Source organism: Pongo pygmaeus, chromosome 13, assembly GCF_028885625.2.
Source record: "Pongo pygmaeus isolate AG05252 chromosome 13, NHGRI_mPonPyg2-v2.0_pri, whole genome shotgun sequence".
Taxonomy (NCBI): domain Eukaryota; kingdom Metazoa; phylum Chordata; class Mammalia; order Primates; family Hominidae; genus Pongo; species Pongo pygmaeus.
Window position 1 is genome coordinate 57,488,518 of NC_072386.2, and position 9,597 is coordinate 57,498,114.

At 47.6% G+C, this 9,597-nt stretch overlaps 1 protein-coding gene across 6 annotated transcripts in view; it reads right to left on the minus strand.

Moving 5' to 3' along the window:
- KANK1 (KN motif and ankyrin repeat domains 1) overlaps window positions 1–9,587 on the minus strand; it is a 247,690-nt gene extending 238,103 nt beyond the window's left edge. For all 6 annotated transcript variants that reach the window (XM_063649575.1, XM_063649574.1, XM_054499983.2 and 3 more), the window contains exon 1: window positions 8,624–9,587. The gene's annotated coding sequence lies outside the window, so the exon portion shown is untranslated. The remainder of the gene's footprint in view (window positions 1–8,623) is intronic.
- Between the last annotated feature and the right edge of the window lie 10 nt (window positions 9,588–9,597).

Below are 9,597 nucleotides of genomic sequence, written 5' to 3' on the forward strand. Positions count from 1 at the left end.
TTATTTCTGACAGCACATTCACATACAAACACTCAACTCAACCATGTGTCTGTAATAAGATTCTTCATTGGTGAAAATATCATTTGCTTCCAGCATTCATAATTTAAATGCGAAGTGCAGGGAAGGAAAAGGCAAACAGGTATCTGAGTTTAAAAGCCAAAGAGAAAAAATAAAAACTGTCAAATTATGCCACCTGCTAGGCTCACAAAGAGGACACGCTCATAGGCAATTCCCATTTCTAGTGGCTGGAGTGTTTTAACAAGAGCCTCATTGTCAGCCTCCACCATTTGAAGCTGTTTTTCTGCCGTGTCCCTCCCCAACACCATACCCTTCAACAAACCTCAGTTTTCCATATCTCTACGGCCTGGTAAAGAATGGACTGCTTTATTTTAAATCAGAAAGGTAACCAAAAGAAGACAACTAAAAATAATAAGGCAAAAATAATAAGATATCTAACAAAAACCAGGAGGCAGACAGAAGAGGAAAGAGAGGTGTGAGGGAATATAAATTCCACTTCTTCCTTAGCAGGAAGTTAACAGATACTGTCAAATTTATGAACTCAAGCATAGACTGGCAGTATATTTTATACTGCAAATTCTTTGACACTCCCATCAAGTGGCAGGTCGATGCCCCCTCTTCTTGAGCCTGAGCAAGTTTTGTGCTACAACCAATAGTTTGGCAAAAGGGAAGTTATTAACTTCTGACAATATGTCATAAAAGGCCATGAAGCTTCCAACTGGTTTGCCCAAGGTGCTCGTAGCAGGGTATGATGGTTAATTTTATGTGTTGACTTGAAGGATGTTTTTGGATGAGATTCACATTTAAATCAGGTAACTATGGGTAAAAGAGACTGCCCTCCATAATGTGGGTGGGCCTCATGCAAACAGCTAAAGGTATGAACTGAACAAAAAGACCGGCCTCCCTGAGCTGGAGGGAATTCTCCAGCAGACCTCCTTCAGTCTTCTAGACTCTCCTCGTCTCCATCTGTTGGCCCACACTGCAGTATTTAGGACTAGCCCGCCTCTAAACTGAATAAGTCAATTCCTCATTTTAAAAATCTTGTGTGTGTGTATATATATATACACACACACACACGTGCACACGCACACACACACACACACACACTATCGGTTATGTTTCTCTGGAGAGCCCTTAGTAACACATGAGGGAAGCCTGCTGCCACACAAGTTCAACTACCTGGAGCCACCATGCTGAAGTTACCATGAAGACATGTAGTTGCCATGAAGACATATGAAGTCAACATGTGTAGGTGCTCTGCTCAACAGTCATTGCTGAGCCCAGCATTCCAGCTACTCCCACCAAGGCAATAAGTCATGGGAGCAAAGCCTTTTTGGACCCTGTAGACCAGCACATCCACCAGCTAGGTACCAGGGAATGACCTCAGTCAACACGAAAGCAGCAGAATCACCCAGCCCAGCCCTGCCTGAATCCCTGACCCACAGAATCCAAAATATCATAAAACAAATTTTTGAGCCACTAAATTTTGGGGGGTAATTTGCTAAAATAACCACTAGAAGAACTAAAAACAGAAACAGCAGTTATCACACCTAAACCAAGACTGTAGCTGAGTTGGGACCAGACAAGAGTGATAAGTTTTGTTTTTATTTTAAACCCTTTGTTGTTTATATTATTTACACTATGTGTGAGTATTAGAAAAATTCAGAAATTCAAAAATTAAGGGAATAACAGCAAACATGTTTAAAACTTACTGTATACCAACCACCCTTCTAAGTGTTCTTGAGTCTGGACAGGTTTGTGACTGCCTCAACCAACAGAGTTGGTTTTAACTCATTCAATCCTCACAAGAACCCAATAAAGGAGGTGCTTTTATTATCCCTGTTTATAGATGGGAAATTGACACACAGAGAGGTTCAGTAACTGTGCCAAAGGTCACACAGCAAGCAACAGATCCTAGATTAAAAGTAGCCAGCCTGGGCCTACACCTACAATATTTCCACAGAGATCACCAGGCTGGCTCAGCAGTCACAAGTCACAGGAGGAAAGGTACAATCTCAAATTGCCATTCATCTGGGTCTCCAAGCATATGACTGACCATGGTATTATGTGTCAAGCACTGCCAACTTTTACTTTTTCAAAACCTATTGCCTAAATGCAGTGCCCTTTACTCTAATTCCCACCCGTACACATTTTTCAAGGCCAAATCCCCCTAAATATCACCCAGATCTCTCTACTCAGCATTAATTTCTCCATCCCCTTCCTTTCCAGAGTGAACCTTTTATATCGATATTGAGAATTTCTATCATTTTGCCTATTAATATAATTTTGCATCATTATACATTCATTCCCTATGAACTCTTAGCTTTCTAGTCTCTGATTTCACCCACCAGGGCCTTGCACATAATACAAATTTAAGTACTGTTTACTAAAGTTAAGTGATATTGGCTTATTCTGAATGAAGGCTGGTCTAGTAGCCTTCATCTTAGATAAATTATCACTGAATTTTACCTGAGGGGGAAGGAGTTAAGATCTATAATTAGGCAAAGAAGCAGCCTACTGCATTCTAATCTCTGGCAGGTGTTTACCATTAAACCCCATGATGCTGACTTGAATGCACCAAACAGCTTTCTCCCAAAATCCTCCAAGTACTTTTTTCGACCTATATATTAGTTCACTTATTTTCGGTATCTTCCAGAAAAAGAATGGTAAGGAAGCCAGCATCACCGACCCCACTGTCCAGTGGTCAACCGGGGCTCTCCCTATGCACCGCTGATCTCTCTCCTTGAGAAGGCTCAGTGTCTCTTTAGTGATGTCTGCTCCCTAGCCAATTTCTAGAGACTCCTTAAAGCTGAGCTCAAGTCTTACTTTTGGGGGAAGCAACTCCTAACCATCTAGACAAGAAAGACTTCTCCCTCAGAACTACAAGCACTGCATTTGTAGAATGAACACTCCTTGGTCATGTGTAATAATGTTGCCTAACTGGTATTTTTAATTATTAGATATAATTTCTGGACAATCATCTACTTAATGGTATGATCCTTCTTATATCCTTTTGGCTCAATACCTTTATATCCTCTTGGCTCAATACCTTTGCAAACAATATCATATAAAGAAAACTAATCAGTGATTGCTAAATGAAATTGCCACAAAAGTTCAATTTATGCTATTCTTAAAGAAGTTATCATGGTCAACCTCACCATTATTTTCAGAATTGCAATTTAACCCAATGAGACACCCTTTTGCAAGTAATATATTAGCAATTTAAAGATTTCTTAGACTGGGTGCAGTGGCTCACACCTGTAATCCCAGCACTTTTAGGAGGGCAAGGAGGGAGGATTGTTTGAGGCCAGGAGTTTGAGACCCGCCTGGACAACCTAGCAAGACCTCGTCTCTACAATTAAAAAAAAAAAGGAAAAATTAGCTGAGCGCAGTGGCACATGCCTGTAGTCCCAGCTACGTGGGACGCAGGCTGAGGCGGGAGGATCGCTTGGGCCTAGCAATTCACGGTTACAGTGAGCTCTGATCCTGTCACTGCACTCTAGCCTGGGTGACACAATGATATCCTATCTCAAAAAAATAAAAAAGATTTCTTTAATCAATTCCATATTAGGTTCAAGGACAACTCTGCAGGCAGCAGTTTAACAAAGATCCCAAGCCACATCAACAAAAATCTCAAATTTATGAAATACCCAAGAGGGAGGTAAAAACTATATGCACGAAGATGATTTCCACAACGGTATGTACTAGTAAAACACCAGAAATTAACACACATTTCTAATAAGAGGATTACTAAATGAAAGCATATCCTTAGGCATATGCAGGGATTAAAAAGTCAGAGACTGAAGCAATACTAAGATATTGTGTTAAGAAACAAAATACAAAATTGAATATTAGAATTGTGACTTCATAAAAACATGAACAGACATGGAAAAGTATTGGAAGTGAAGACAACAAATAATTAGTCTGCTAGGATGGGGTAAATATAGGTCATATTGGGCCAGTGGCTCATGCCTGTAATCACAGCACTTTGGGAGGCCGAGGTGGGTGGATCACGAGGTCAGGAGATAGAGACCATCCCGGCCAACATGGTGAAACCCCGTGTCTACTAAAAGTACAAAAATTAGCTGGGCGTGGCAGCGTGTGCCTGTAGTTCCAGCTACTCGGGAGGCTGAGGCAGGAGAATCGCTTGAACTCAGGAGGCAGAGGTTCCAGTGAGTCAAGATCGCGCCACTGCACTCATCCTGGTGACAGAGCAAGACTCCGCCTCCAAAAAAAAATAATAAATAGGTCATATTTTGTCCATTTGCCAAACTCTGCAGATCTACTGCTCTTCCAATTTAAAAAGGACACAACAGAACTCTCTCACACTACGGGTAGAAGTATAAACTCTACGACCACTTCAACCACTTCAGAAATCCGCTTGACTGTACCTCTAAACTGAATCTTAGTTTGGAACTGGGAAATTCTACTTCTGAATAGAATTTGTACACATGTACACATTTGTATTGGATATTGTGTATCAAGACATGTACTAGAATTAGAATGTTCATAGTCACACTACTTACCATGTAAGAAACTGGAAACTATGTAAATGCCCCTCAAACCTAAAAATTGATAAATTGTAGTCATAGAATATTACACAGCAGTGAAAATAATTGAACTACAGCCACAAGCAACAACACAGCTGAATCTCACAAATATAATGTTGAGAAAGAAACCAGGATACTAAAAGCTATATACCTTGTGAGTCCGTGTAGAGCACGAAAACAGATAGAATTAATCCACAGTTGGTACAACGGTTACTCTTCGGGAGGGGCAGTGATTGGACAAGAGTATGGGGGCACTTCTGCAATGCTGGCAATATTTTGGATCTTTCTGTGAGTACTTGTTATGTTTATGTTCACTTTGTGACAATTTGTGAAGATGTACTCTTAAGATGTATAGCTACAGGCTGGGCACAGTGACTCACGCCTGTAATGCCAGCACTTTGAGAGGCCAAGGCAGGTGGATCACCTGAGGTCGGGAGTTCGAGACCAGCCTGACCAACGTGGAGAAACCCTATCTCTACTAAACATACAAAATTAGCCGGGCATGGTGGCGCATGCCTGTAATCCCAGCTACTCAGGAGGCTGAGGCAGAGAACTACTTGAACCCGGGAAGCAGAGGTTGCAGTGAGCTGAGATCACGCCAATGCACTCCAGCCTGGGCAACAAGAACGAAACTCCATCTCAAAAAAAAAAAAAAAAAAAAGGGCTGAGCAGGGTGGCTCACGCCTGCAATCCCAACACTTTTGGAGGCAGAGGCGGATGGATAACCTAACATCATGAGTTCAAGACCAGCCTGGCCAACATGGTGAAACCCCCGTCTCTAACAAAAATACAAAAATTAGCCAAGTGTGGTGGTGCATGCCTGTAATCCCAGCACTTTGGGAGGCTGAGGTGGGCGGATCACAAGGTCAGGAGTTGGAGACCAGCCTGACCAACATGGTGAAACCCTGTCTCTACTAAAAATACAAAAACTGGCATGGTGGCTCACGCCTGTAATCCTGACACTTTGGGAGGCCGAGGTGGGTACATCACGATGTCAAGAGATTGAGACCATCCTGGCCAACATACTGAAACCCTGTCTCTACTAAAAATACAAAAATTAGCTGGGCGTGGTGACACGGTGCCTGTAGTCCCAGCTACTCGGGAGGCTGAGGCACGAGAATCGCTTGAACCCGGGAGGCGGAGGTTGCAGTGAGCTGAGATCGCGCCACTGCACTCCAGCCTGGCAACCGATCAAGACTCCATCTCAAAAAAAAAAAAAAAAAAAATTAGCCGGGCATGGTGGCAGGTGCCTGTAATCCCAGCTACTTGGGAGGCTGAGGCAGGAGAATCGCTTAAACCTGGGAGGCGGAGGTTGCAGTGAGCTGATACTGTGCCATTGCACTGTAGCCTGGGTGACAAGAGCAAAACTCCGTCGGCGTGGCTGGGGGTGTGGGAGATGTATACCTATGGTACAGCTCATCTTGTTTTGAGAGAGGATATTGCTTGGTCATCTAGGCTGGAGTGCAGTGGCATGATCATAGTTCACTGCAGCCTCAAACTCCTGGGCTCAAGCGATTCTCCTGCCTCAGCCTCCCAAGTAGCTGGGACTACAGGTGCATGTGCCACCACATCCGGTTATTTTTTATTTTTTTTTGTAGAGACGGAGTTTTGCTATGTCAATGTTCTAAATTACCAAAAAAAAAAAAAAAAAAAAAAAAAAGACGGCATAAGCTGTCACCCATGCAACAGGCCTAAAACTTCCCGAAACACTTGAAAACAAGTTGACTTTTCTTATTGAAGGGTAAGTGAGAAGTGTAGCAGATGTTGCGTAATTTGGATAGCTTCAACTCTCCTTACTAAAAATGATTTTTAAAACATGCACACATTATCCAACAAAAAGCCAGAGTGAAGTATCCAATTTTTCACAGACCCACTCTGCTGTTTCAGAATCTGCTCACCCTATAGTTACTCCATCTCAACAGTCCTCAGCTCCCACAAGCCCTGCCCCTTTCGGCCATTCTCCCACCCCTCTCCCCAGTTCCTTGCACTGCCCCCAACTAGATCCTTTTCCATCCTCCTCTTCCCACCTGGGATAAAAAGTTAATGTATGCACACATTAACTCAGAACTATTTGTGAACAGACACTGATACTCATGAAATGAAACTAGTCTTGAATGTATCAATTCCAGTGGCCATTTGCCTGTGGTTTTTTGGTTTCTTTCTTTGGGGCCAGGTTGGATATTTTAAAAAATTATTTTTAAGCCTACAGTCTTTTTTCCTTCTAACATTCCCTGCCGAGCGCACACACACACACACACACCCAGAACTCACTTTTGCTGAGGCAGAACCTCGACTAGAGTGATTTATGGACTAGACAAGTCTAGAGCCCAGAAACCATCCCTGTGCCCTAAGGGGATAAAATGTATTCCCAATTTGTGGGTCTCTACAGAAGGCAATTATTCCTCTACTGGCAGCTTCTCTTCCATCCTTACTCATTTTAACCTCCCCACAGGACAGCCAATACTTAATTTTTCTTCCATTGCTTCAGCAGCACCTTTCCCCAAACCTAGTAACAGAAAAAGGACCAAAGTTAATCATCTCTCAGTTTTCTCATTCAGTCTCTATCTTAGAAAAACTTCCTAAGTAGCTGCCTTAAAATGAGGGAGAAGGGCTGGGAGATGGAAGAATGACTGCTAATCGGTGTAGGGTTTCTTTTTGGGGGCAACTAAATGGAATTAGTAGTGATGATTTCATAACTTTATGGATATATTAAAAACCACTGAATTTTAACTTTAGAAGAGTAAATTTATGTTTATTACACGTCAATTTTTTTAAATAAAACGTGCTCAACATTTTAGTAGAGAAAGTTGGATGAAAGGAGAAACTGGCAGATGAACAGCTACTTAGCTGTTACACCACCTAAAAATGAACTTGAATAAACTCAGGAATTCAATATAAGCAAACAGACCCTAATTTCCATTCAGCTCCAGAGGTGAGGGGCAATGAAGGTGAGGAAAGGAACGGCACGATTATAGATCTGGATGATTAAGCTTCCTTATTAGTCTCGGGTATCAGGGTCTAATAGAATCCATTATTTAATAAGATGGGCTGACCCTCTGTAGAGGCCATGTGCAGAAAGCGAGCGCTGGCGGACGCCATAAATTGTTGTTAACGCTAACACGGCCAAGGCCTTCACTAGGTCATGCTCGTGCAGCACGGCTCGTGCTGACCTGCAGGAGCCACCTAGAACAGTTGCCTCTGAAAGTTCCACGGGACACAAGTGAAGGAGATGAACGGTCAAGGAGCAGTGGCTGCTGCGAGTGCCACTGCGTGTTGCCCAAAGCGGCACGGATAAAGGAACATTCAGGGACAAGCTCATTTAAGGGCCCCTACACCTTCCCTCGACCTGGAACCGCTGGACCTCCGAAACCCACGCTGTCCACGCCGGGCTGGGCTGCCCCCAGAGGCCCTGAGCGCCGCAGCGCCCACACCCCTCCCCCACCTCCCCGCCCTCCAACCCTGGCCGAAGCCATCTCGGAGTTGGCGGAGGGCGACCCGAAGCCACCTGCCCCTCTGGGGCGGAGGATTAGGGGTCTTGACCGCCACTCCCTCCTGCAGAGCACAACATCGAACTTCACGGAGAGCCGCTTCAGAGAGGGTCCCCCATTCCACCCTGGGCTAGGGAAGGGCCCAGAGGCATCCAAGGGCCAGAGCGCCGGGCCGGGGTAGGCAGGCGCCCGCACCTTCCCGCCGGCCGGCCCAGCCCGAACTTTCTCGCTGCTCTGTGCCCGGCGCGCCTCTCCCTCTTCCAGACCGGCCGAGCTCCGCCGCTGCAGAGCGCGCCAGACTCCGACGGCCGCGGGGCCGACGCCACCTCTCGGACCCCTCCCTAGGACCGCCCCGAGGCCGCCGGGTTCACTCGGGCGAGCGGGAGACCGCGGGGACTGCCCTCCGCCACCGCCACGGCCGCCGGGCAACCCCAGCGCGCGCCAAGTTGGCTCCGCGCTGGGGCCAGCCCGAAGCAGAGGTAGGGGCCTTGCGCTCCGGGACAACCTCGCTGCCGCACTGGGCGCAGCGCGGCACGGGGCGCAGCACAGCCCCGCCGCCTCACTCACCTTCAGCCGCTCCTCCCAACCTGCCGGCCGTTCGCTCGCTCCGCCGCGGACCCGGAGCTCGGGGAGGGGAGGGGCGGGGCGCAGGGGGCGGAGTCGGCCCCGACTGGCAAGCGCCAGAATTAAACCCTGAATCGCACAGCAGCCGCTGGGCTCTGCGGCCGCTGCCGGGGCGGGGAAGCCGGGGCAGACCAGCAAGCCTCTCACCCGGGGTGGGAGACAGCTGTGGCTGCGCTCCGGAGCAGCGCGTGAGAACGGCGCGGGCCGGCGAAGCCCCGGCTGCTCGCTCAGCCCCGAGGACGCCCGGCTCTCCGCGGCGCGCTCTTTGTACCGCGGAGCCGGCCGCGGGCGGACCTCGCCGCGGGCGGACCTCAGTGCGCCTGCGCGCCGCTGCAACTCCACCAGGCCCACTAGGCACCTTCGTGCACCTTCGTCGCCTCGCCCGGCCCGCGGGCCTCGCCGCGGCGAGAACTAAGCAGAAGAACTTCTTCCACCCCGGTTCGCTCCTTCTACCAACCCGTATTTACCACCTCCATCCTCGCACACACACCCGCAAGGGGAAAAGAAATCCACCTCCTGTGAGACGGTGCGGTCCTCCCATCTCCGGCTGGGGCGGGGGTCCAGGCAACGAGGCTGGCCTGCTCAACGTCCACCCCCAGCGCCTTTGTACTGCCTCTCCCTCCCCGGGTGAGGGGGGACTGGAGCGTGCAGAGCTGTGTTTCCTGCAGGTGCCTCATCAGCACGGTCGCCGGGGCGGCCAGAAACCTCCCGCCTCCAAGGGCACCTCCCTTGTGACCTCCGTGCATTCGCCCTGGCTCGGCTGCAGTACAGAGTCCTCGGCGGAAAGGGGAGGATGCGTGTTCAGAAGGTTGCAGGTCTCTGGGGACTCCATAGAAGACCCAATGCCTGCCTCGGTGGCTCAGGATTGAACTGGCTTCCTAGTTCAGTCCTAAATACTCGATTTGGAGCAATCCAGT